Here is a 10747-nt window from a genome sequence, read left to right on the forward strand (position 1 = left end):
ACAGATATTTGAAAGCACCATACACTCTTCCATCTCCAGCACAAAGATGGGACGGACACCTATGGCTAGGCAAAACTCCTCAGATCCTGCAGTGCAATTCCCAGATGCCATTATGTCAAAGTCCACAAAAATTGTAGTGTAGTGATGAATGAACAAAACTCTCTCAAGTCCTGAGGCAGAGCTTCAACAGAGAAAAAGACCTGCTTTGCCACTGGCAAATTTGCCCAACCTTATTTGGGAGATTTTCCCATCATTAATTTAAAGGTATTAAATGAAAAAAAGATCAGCAGAATTTATAATAAAAGGCAGTGGCAATTGCTGAAGTTGTAATTCGCAGTCTGCCATACTAGTTGAAAAATTGGTATAGTATTTTAAGCAAGAAATCACAGCCTAGCTGTGATTTAAACCATGCTTCTCCCTTTTAAAATAGTTATTTAAATACAAGTTAATTATTAGAATCATATTTCTTGAGGATTAAAAGCATTTATATCTGTGTGTATTTGTCAACATTAGCATTAAAACAGTTGGAAATTGTGAAGAAAGTGCTGTTAAGACTGTATGCACTGTATCCTAGACTTCTACTTGCAGCTAACATCACTCACACCATTTCTATTGGGTATCCCATCTGTTTTACACCTATAAGTTGATAGGCAAGAACATGAAGTCTCGGTAGTCAGTGCTGATGGTCATACATATCTTGTATGTTCAACTATCAAAATACCATGGGGTAAGGAGAAGGTGTAAATTACCCAGAAGCTGTCTGACCGCTGGTACATGCTTGAAACAGCTGTAAGGGGTCCTGAACAAAGTGTGACAGTTGTAGTGAGAAAACTATTAGCATATGCATGAATAAGTGGGTGTGAAAATGCTGGCTTATCAACATGCAGTGTGTACTGTATTCCAGCTGAGTAGGTGTAAAAAACATCCTCTTGACATAGAAGTGTGAATTTCAGGGAGACAAGCCTGATGAAAGGCAAAGATTTGTATTTGTTTCTTTTGTTTAGATAAGGGGATGTGTACTTTCCTGGTGTTATTCCATTGTCATTAGATTAATTTCGCCCCATTTTATGGTAAACAAAGCAAGATGGTAAACAGTACAAAATAAAAGGATGACAACTGGGTAGAATTAAGGAATCACAACAGGTTTTGAAGTATCTCTCTGAGGCAACAGATGAAACTGTCTCACTGGTAATACTCATCAGAACTTCAGTGCTTTCACCAGGCTACACAGAGGTCATGTCCCAGACTTCTCTATGGCTTTTTATTGTGTGTGTCTGTTAAGATTAACACTAAAAATCAAAAGAGAAACCGAGCCATTCCTTTGCTGAAGAGCATAAAACCTGTCCACTGAAAAAGGACACTTGAAATTCCTGCTCGTGGGCACTTGAGGGCATTTCACACTTCAGCCATTCACAATTTATATTTATTTGAAAAATTGTGTTGCTTGGCAGTCTTTTCTAATAGCAATATAATGGTATTGCAGCTGGAATTTAATGGTACACTATTACACTTCAGGGCAACCACAGCACAAGTGTATCAATTCTGGGATGAGTCAATGGTGAAAGAGCAATATTGAGGTAATATTTTTTCTCTTTCTGTACATCAGTGGGACAGAGGTATAGAAGTTTTGGCAGAAATGTAAAATATTATTTTTTAGTGGTCTAGTTTTATTCCAGACAAATTTCAATGTCTCTTACTTGAAGCTTTGCAGTAGTTTCTTGTTCTATCCTCTGACTGGGTTTATCACACTGATATCAAAAGAACTCCCAACAAAGCATTAGATGGCATGATCATCTAACTTATTTACCTTTCTTTTATATAGAACTTTTCAACAGTCCTTGAAACTTATTTTCTGTCATAGACATAGTGAAAATGTGGTTGACACAATGTGTTGTGGAAAGCAGTAAGACTTTTGTTGTCTCAAAAGGGTGCTTTTAAACATGTATCTGTGAAAATGCTATCCCTTTTGCTGTTAAACCTTGTTTTTTTCATCTGATAGACATATCAGTTTTAAAATGAGATCAAGCCAGACATATTCCATGTTTTGCCTCACTAATTCATAGAGGGAAAAAAGCATCAGACCCTAATAAGACTGGTCATGCTGGATCAGACAGGAGGTCCACCTAGATCAGAGCCCCCTTTTCACTGCTTGCTATCACTTGTTAGCTGAAGTAAACCAGAATAACAGGCAGGTCTGCAATTGCCTTCAGTGTTTTGTGCGTTGGAAACTTCTTGACCTAAAACCTACATGCTTGTATTTAGCTGCCTGAAGTGATTTTCTTTTAATTTCTAATCATTTCTTGAACCCAGGTAAACACTTAACTGTAAGACTAAACAAACTTCCATTGCCTTTAGTGAAGCCATGTTGGTTGTCACTAATCACATCAATGTTTTCATGTACCTTAGTACAAATGATAGGAGGATCTGCTCCATGATTTTATCTGGCACAGAAGTGACACTGGTTTGTAGTTCCCTGGGTTTTCTTTGTTTCCTTTTTTAAAAACGGGGGTTACGTTTCCCCTTTTCTAGGAACACATTAAGTGTGTTTCACAACAACACAATGGGAACACATCTCCTCAGACTGCCATGACTTCTCAAATATGACGGCTAATGGCCTAGCAACTTCAGTTGCCAGTTCCTTCAGGACCTGTGGAGGTATCTCATCAGGTCCTATGGACGTGTGCACTTTCTGGTTCTCTAGGTATTCCCAGACCTGATCTGCACTTACTCTGGGTGGTTCTTCACTCTCCCAGACCCAGCCATTGCCCTCTGTGACTTGGATGGTGGCTCAAGCAGTTGAGCAGTTGAGCAGTTCAGCAAAGACTGAAGAAAAAAGTTGTTGAGTATTTCAGCCTTCTCGTATCCTCAGTAACCAGTTCATCTGTATCCCTCTGGAGGGGACCCACATTCTCTCTTGTTTTTCTTTTTTCCCTGACCTATCTTTAGAAACCTTTTTTTTTTTTTTTTTTTTTTTTTAATCCTTAACGTCCTTGGCCAGATTTGATTCCATCATGGCCTTAGCTTTTCTAACCTACTTTCTGGTTTCAAGAACAATTTCTTTGTAATAATCCCAGGTTCCCTGTCTTTGCTTCCCCCCTTTATGGGTTTCCCTTTTGCATTTGATTTTGTCCAGGTGTTCCTTGATCACCTATGTCTTGGGCATTTTTTTCTGATTTCTTCTTTTAAGGGCTGTAGTTTAATTGGCCTTGAAGGAGATGATCCTTGAAAGTCAATCAGCTTTCCTAGGACCCCAGTCCCTCCAGTGTCTTGTGCCATAGTACCCTACAAAGGAGGTTCCTGAAGAGTCTGAAATCAGCCCTTATGGAGTTGAAGTTCTTTGCTACCATGAGGATTTTAAACTCCACCATCTCATTTTCACTGCAGCCAAGGCTGCCCATGAGCTTAACATTCCCCACCAGTCCTTCCCTATTGGAGACTACAGGGTCTACAATGGCACCTATCCTCATTGGTTCCTCTATCCCTTGCAGGAGGAAGTTATCATCAAGGCATTCCAGGAATCTTGTGGAATTTCTCAGCCAGTCTCTATAAGCATTTATATATATATAGATATAGCTATAGCTATAAATCATGGAATCATCATGGCTGGAAAGGACCTTCAAGATCATCAAGTCCAGCCTTTAGTTCTATACCACCTTAACCATTAAATCATATCCTTAAGTGCAACATCTACCCATTTTTTGAATGCTCCCAGAGATGGCAACCCCACCACCTCCCTGGGGCAACCTGTTCCAATGCTTCATCACTTTTTGGTGAAGAAACCCTACCTAATATCTAACCTGAACCTCCCCTGGAGCAACTTGAACCTATTATCTCTTGTCTTATCACTAGTCTCTAGGGAAAAGAGGTCAACACTTCCAACACTTCCAACACTTCCCTCACTACAACTTCCTTTCAGGTAGTTGTAGAGAGCAATAAAGTCTCCTTTTCTCCAGGCTGAACAACCCCAGTTCTTTCAGTCTCTTTTTGTGAGACCTGTTGTCCAAATACCTAATTAGCCTAGATGTCTTTCTCTGCTCCCTCTACAGCATTTTAATGTCCTTCCTATACTGTGGCATCCAAAACTGTACACAACACTCCAAGTGTGGCCTCACCAAGGCTGAGTACAAGGTAATTTCATCTCCCTGGCCCTGTTGTCCCCACTGTTCCTGATACAGACCAGGATGCCCTGGGGGACACACTGAGCCCTGGGGGACATCACTCATGAGCAACCACCATCTGGATTTAATTCCATTGACCACAACTCTCTGGACTCAGCCATCCAACTAGTTTTTTTCCATTGAAAGGTGTGCCCATCCAATGCATGATCAGCCAGCTTCTCCAGGAGAATACTTTGGTAAACTGTGTCAAAGGCCTTGTTAAAATCAAGGAAGACAACATACACAGCCCTTTCCTCATCCAATAAGCAGGTCACCCTATCAAAGAAGAACATCAGGTTAGTCAAACAGGACCTGCCCTACGTGAACCCATGCTGACTGGGCCTCATCACCTGGTGGTTCTGCATGTACCCCATAATAGTATTCAGGATGATATGCTCCGTCAGTTTTCCTGGTACTGAAGTAAAACTCACATAGACAGATACCCATAAAATAGCAGTTATATATGAAATAGAACAAGATTGTATGTTATTGACATTGCTGCACTAAGCACCTTCCCGGAGAGTGAAGAGTGCTAAAATATCAAGCCAACTTCATACCCACAAGGATCACAAATATCTCTAGTGTTGATAAACTAAATTACCTTGCACTAGTTTGCATGTAGGTGTTTGACTTTGGAAAGCAATCATCACAGATTCAGAGATACATGGAGAGGATATATTTTTTTGCAATCTAGAGATTAAAGTCATTATCTGTGTAGCTGAAGATCTTGGGCTACTATCAACATAATTCAAATTAATTATATTTTTTAAATGTGTCACTGGATAACATAAACTAACACCATTATGAACAGATAAGACAATGTAAACCTTTTCTTTTTCAGATGAATACTTAAGTAAAAGTCTGATTTCTTTCCTTTACACACTGCAGAATTTGCTGCCCAATGACTAAACATCAAAGATGAGGACATGTAAGTACTGAACTATAGATAATGGTATTCCCTGATTTATCCCAGCAAGTATGTTTTTTATTGGTACAAAGACACAGGGATTTTACTGACCACCAGTACAGGTTGAACTGAGTACATGTCATACTTGTTTAATGAATAATAGGTTGAGGTTTGGTTTTGGTTTGTTTATCTGGTTGGTTTTTTTAATGGAAGCTATAGTATATTTTCAAACTCCAGCTGAGAACCCACAAGGAGGACCAGATCATGCAAAGAAAATCAGGGGAGGGAGCGAAAGAGATAAGTGAACTGAAAGATGAGGAGAAGGATTTCACTACCATGAATATCATATGCCCCTCTGTATCAGGACATGGTTGATTTGTAACTCCATCTCTAACACTCCTCTTCAGGAGTTCTGAAGTTTTCAACATCATTACTCAAAGGCACATTGTAAGTGTAATCATAAAAACAAAGAGAACTAGTAAGCTTTAGTTTTAGCTTTAAACAGATTTTGCTGCATTAATTTTCCAAATGTGGATTGTTTGTTACCAATACTAATAAGAAAAAAATATTGTTTTTGTTAAACTATTAGATATTAATAAAATAAAAAATATAGTCTTATCTCTAAATACAAGAGATAGAGTTCCCTTTTGCACCAGCAACAGTTTGAGTGTAATACTAACAAGATACAAGATTTCAGATAGACTAAGAAAAAAACAAAAATTATAAGGAACTTTCCCCACTAGGTATCAGATTGACAGTACTGTAAGGCATAAAGCATACACACAGACTCACTCAGTTTGGTCATATTTACTGACATCCTGGAAGAAACCGGAAGAAAACTTCCCCTAACTGCTGTACTATCTAATTCCATGGATAGATAGCAGGTGAGCTACAAAAATGTCTAATGATTGAGACACCTGAGGGTAGTGGGGACAAGAATCACTGTTTACCATAGAAGAAAAAGCCAGAATCAGGGCTGCTAAAATCTCCATTTCAGATTTGAAGAACTATAAATAACTCTAGGTAGGGCAAAGGTGGCTGCCACTGGAACCAGGTGGGGAAAAAAAAATAATAATTAAAAAAAAAAAAAAAAAAAAAAAAAAAGTATTCCTAGGTTTATATTTGAAAAAAATAGATTTTTCTACCTCTACAGAAGGTTTTAAGTGCTGGTTGAAGACCACTGTCTTGGAAATAAGGGCATAAATTTTTCATAAAGGTCATTTTTATTTCCTTTTGGGATTTGGTTTCTCGTATATTATGCACTAACAAGAAATGTAAATGACTCCTGTATGCACTAATTAGAAGAATAAATTGATAATGATAAAAAACAATTATAAAAACTTTAACAACAAAGCAGATTGGATATGGAAAAATGTAGGATCCCTATGGGTAGAAAATCAATTTCATGCTCTGATTTAGATGGAGATGGTGAAGGGTAGCTGGAAGAAGAAAAAGAACACAACAGTGAAGCAGAACTTTTAAAATTCAGAGCAAAATCTCTTAATAGGAAGACAATTGAGAAGATACTGCATGGCCTTTGAAAAGAAAGTTTCACCAGTTACTAATCCTTTTGCCACAATCCTTGGTTTGCCATAAGTCTCAGTTCAGAAATACATTTGGTATAAAACAAGATAAAGCATCAAAAGAAAACCAAACAAAGCAAAAATCAAGTAATTAAATTAATAAAATAATAAAATACACTATAAGTATTGATGTGTCTGGGTTTCTGATTTTTGCCATAAAGGTTCCACTTTTCCCCTTTCTCAAATGTCATCCCTAATTCTGTATTATATCATGCCATCACAAAGGCATCCATTTAATCAAATTCCTCCTGCACCTGGAACACTATTATTCAGTATGTAGTAAACAATGTGTTCCAGTCTAAAGTGGGGACACTATGTTTCAGAGATCCATTGATCTCAAAAGGCAGAGTTAGTCTTCTTAGTGAAAGGATGTATCAAATAAAGCTTCTTGAGTGTTTGAATGTGTGAGTACTTTGAGGTTTCAAAGCCTCAGTTATTTAGGTACCACAGAGCTGAGCATTGTGTATCTGTCGACTTTTAAGAAGCTCAGATGGCTGAGATGTCATGGTCTGTTCAAAGTCTTCTGTTGACTGAAATTAAGAGAAAAGTCCTTTAATTTTAGTGACTCCTAAGGCTCTCTCAGCATCCACTCTGTTGTGCTTCAGCATGACACCATTAAATGCTTGTTTGCAATTTGAGTACATTTTCAACAGAGCATATGGATTCTAACTAAGCAAATGGTATTTATGCTGATAGGCTGTGGTGAAAGCAAAACAAACAACTCCCTCCCCCCATTTTCTGGTATCTCTTAAGGGACAGGATTCAAGTGCCTGTCTGAAAGCAGTTGTGCTGATAGCATCAGCTCTAATTTTAAATTCAGTCTTTGTCTCCAGGATTGTGTAAAGTCAAGTGTTCACCTGTCCTCAATTTATTACAGTTGAGGAGAGAGTAATTTGGTCAATCATTCTGTTTTGTCTTATTACTAATCTTTTATTGATTGCTTCTAGGTAGACTCCTGAACAAAGTTGCATTACAACAGGTCAGAAAGATCTGGCCCACAGAGCAAAATGTGGTATCCAGACAAAAGCAAGATCACCCCTTAAACAAAATGGTTGAATAGAAATAGCTGGTTGAGAGAGGCAAGATACTATATACAGGTTAATTTTTGGGTGTGAAGAGGCAGGCTGAATCCAACTTTAGGCTCATAATTGAGTTATTCAGGCTAGAATATTTTAGATAAATTACTCTTTGTAATTACTCTTTAGCTTCTGGAAAGCTACAGGAACCTCCAGGGTGATCCAGTTGTAAGCAGAGTAAATTGCCACTTCAGGAAGTATATTTTTCTTTGTTTATTATATAAATAAACTAAGCTACTTAGAAAATGGTCCTAGCAAAGAGGGAGAGACTCAATGGGATTAATCTTTGCCTTTCCTCCTGTTCATGAAATAAGATGTGTTCCCTGATTAAAATCAGGAATAATGTGAAGAAAGAAGTAAAAGACAGGTGGAAGGGTTAAAGATTCAATGTGCAAAGAGGGAATAGACAAAAGTCCCTCATATATCACTGTAATTTGCCACCCTTTAAGGTTGAGTCCAACTCCCAGTCTTTGGTAAAAGACAGAACAAGTTCCAAAAAGACAGATTATTCAGTTACTGCCTGGAACAGTATTTTTGGTATCTTTCTTTGAAGTAGCTTGTGAACAGTCACTAGATGGACCACCAGCTGTAGGCTTGTGAATTGTCCTTTCCTGCTGTCACATCATCACTCAATTTTCACACACTCAGCACTTCACATTCGTGCTGATTGAGTACACAAATTGTGAGTGTAGAACTGAAGTTTGAGGCATAAGCAGGTGGACTATTGCAACTTGGCAGCTGCACCCAGGTGCATAGACAGACAAGTCTAGATGTTAATCAGGTGAGAGTCTTCCACAAGACAGTTTGCCACAAGTGGTGCTAAGGTGAACCATTAAGTAGTCTTCTGCTTGGTCTGCTCAGATGATGATACTCATTGCAACAAAACCATTACCTGTTGGCATTTGATAAAGCACTTATGTACTGCTATGCCATGTAAATACAAACTACTTATTTTTTTGCTGCTCTTCCCTTGAGAGAAGAATAATGTCAACAGATAGTGATTTTAGACTCAAAATTGTCATTGTGCTGCAATTACATCTCATTTTCTTGCATCAAGAAACAGTTTTCAACTTTAGGGAGGTTAAGACATAGATACACAGGTACTGGGCATAGAGGTTGTTAATGGAAGTGATTTTGGACAACTGAGAGCTGCAGTATTCACTACAAACACCCTAGGGGTTAGAAGCCTGATGCTAGGGATTGTGATGTTAGGGACTGTAAACTCTGGGAACTGCAAATCTAAAATGGATTACTTTTATTTAATCATTTCACCACCATCTTCAGGTAAAAGATATCTCAAACTAAAAATGGAAACTTCTAACCATGCTGACTGTGTGCTGATGTTTGTTTTGGGTAAGGAAAAAATCTTCTGCTATCTTTATTTGCCCTTTCCTTATTTTTAATGAAAGCTTATGTCTTGCAATATGTAAATCTTTTCATATCCTTTTTCATTCACAGGCACTCAGGAAAACTGGTTCAATTCACTTTCTTTTGCCATATTTGAAAGGTAGAAGGCTCGGGAACCCAACCACTTTTCCCTCATATTTTAAGACCAGGACCTGACTAGGTTTTCTGTTCAAACAACCATATAAAATGTTTGACTTTGTGAGAAGCTGAGACTTTGATGACACTTCAGTCCTTTCACAAAATTATGCAAGAAGTTACCAGGAGAGAATCGTAGAATTGTTTTGGTTGGAAAAGACCCTTTAGATGATCAAGTCCAACTGTTGACCTAGCACTGCACCAAGTCTACCATAAACCATGGGCCTTAGTATCGAGAACATTTTTTATTATTTTTTAAATGCCTCATTGTGACACGAGTGTAGGACATTGCACTTGGCCTTGCTGAACCTCATACTATTAGCCTGTCCAGATCAGATCAACAGTCCTTCCCAATCTGGTGTGTTCTGCAATCTTATTGTGGGTACACTTGATCCATTCAGCCAGATTACTGATAAAGGTATTGAGGAAGAATGTTACACAACCATGTACACAATGAGTTTAATTTGTTTGAGTTTCCAGATTCACTAGCTATAATTTACTTCTACTTGAAAACAAAAGCTGGGGAATTTAATTAGTTGAACTTCTTGATTTCAAAGGAAGGGAGAGACATCAAAATAATTTTGACTCAGTTAATGTACAGTGGATATCAATCAGGAAGACAAATAGACACTTCAAGTCCCTCCAAGCGTTAATGCTGAACAAATTTACCAATTGTCAGTGCTTTGTGGAGCATAGACAGGTACTCACACCATTATGAAGCAAATTTGAATCATAGAATCATAGAATGGCTGGAGCTGGAAGGGACATTAAAGATCATTCTCCTTTTTTCCAGGCTGAAAAACCACAACTTTTTTAGCCTGTCTTCATAGGGGAGGTGCTCCAGCCCTCTGATCATTGTAGTGTCTCTCCTCTAGAAAAGTTCCAGGAGTTCCTTCTTATGCTGGAGACTCCAGAACTGGACACAGTATTCCAGGTGGAGTCTCACAAGAGCTAAGTAGAGGGAGAGAATCACCATCCTCAACCACTATCTGTGCTTCTTTTGATGCAGCCCAGGACCTGATTGGCTTTCTGGGTTGCAAGTGCACACTGACAGTTGATGTTGAGCTTCTTGTCCACCTACACCCCCCAGTTCTTCTCCTCAGGGCTGTCCACAATCCTTTCTCCTCCCAACCTGTATTTTTCCATGGGATTGCCTCAATCCAGGCACAGAACTTTACACTTGGTCTTGTTGAACTTCATGAAGTTTGTATAAGCCCACTTCTCAAGCTTGTCAAGGTCCCCCTGCATGACATCCCTCTACTCTAATGTGTTGACTTCAACACACAGTTTGGTGGTGTGGGCAAATTTGCTGAGGGTGAATTTGATTCCACTGTCCATGTCTCCAACAAAGCTCTGTTAAACAGCTCTGGTCTGAGTTCCTACCCTTGAGGAAAACCACTCATCAGACATCTCCATTTGGACACTGAGGCATTGACCACAACCTTTGGATGTGACCATCCAGACTATTCCTTATCCAAAGAG

The sequence above is a fragment of the Calypte anna genome, chromosome Z (genome assembly GCF_003957555.1).
Source record: "Calypte anna isolate BGI_N300 chromosome Z, bCalAnn1_v1.p, whole genome shotgun sequence".
In the NCBI taxonomy this organism is placed as follows: Eukaryota; Metazoa; Chordata; class Aves; order Apodiformes; family Trochilidae; genus Calypte; species Calypte anna.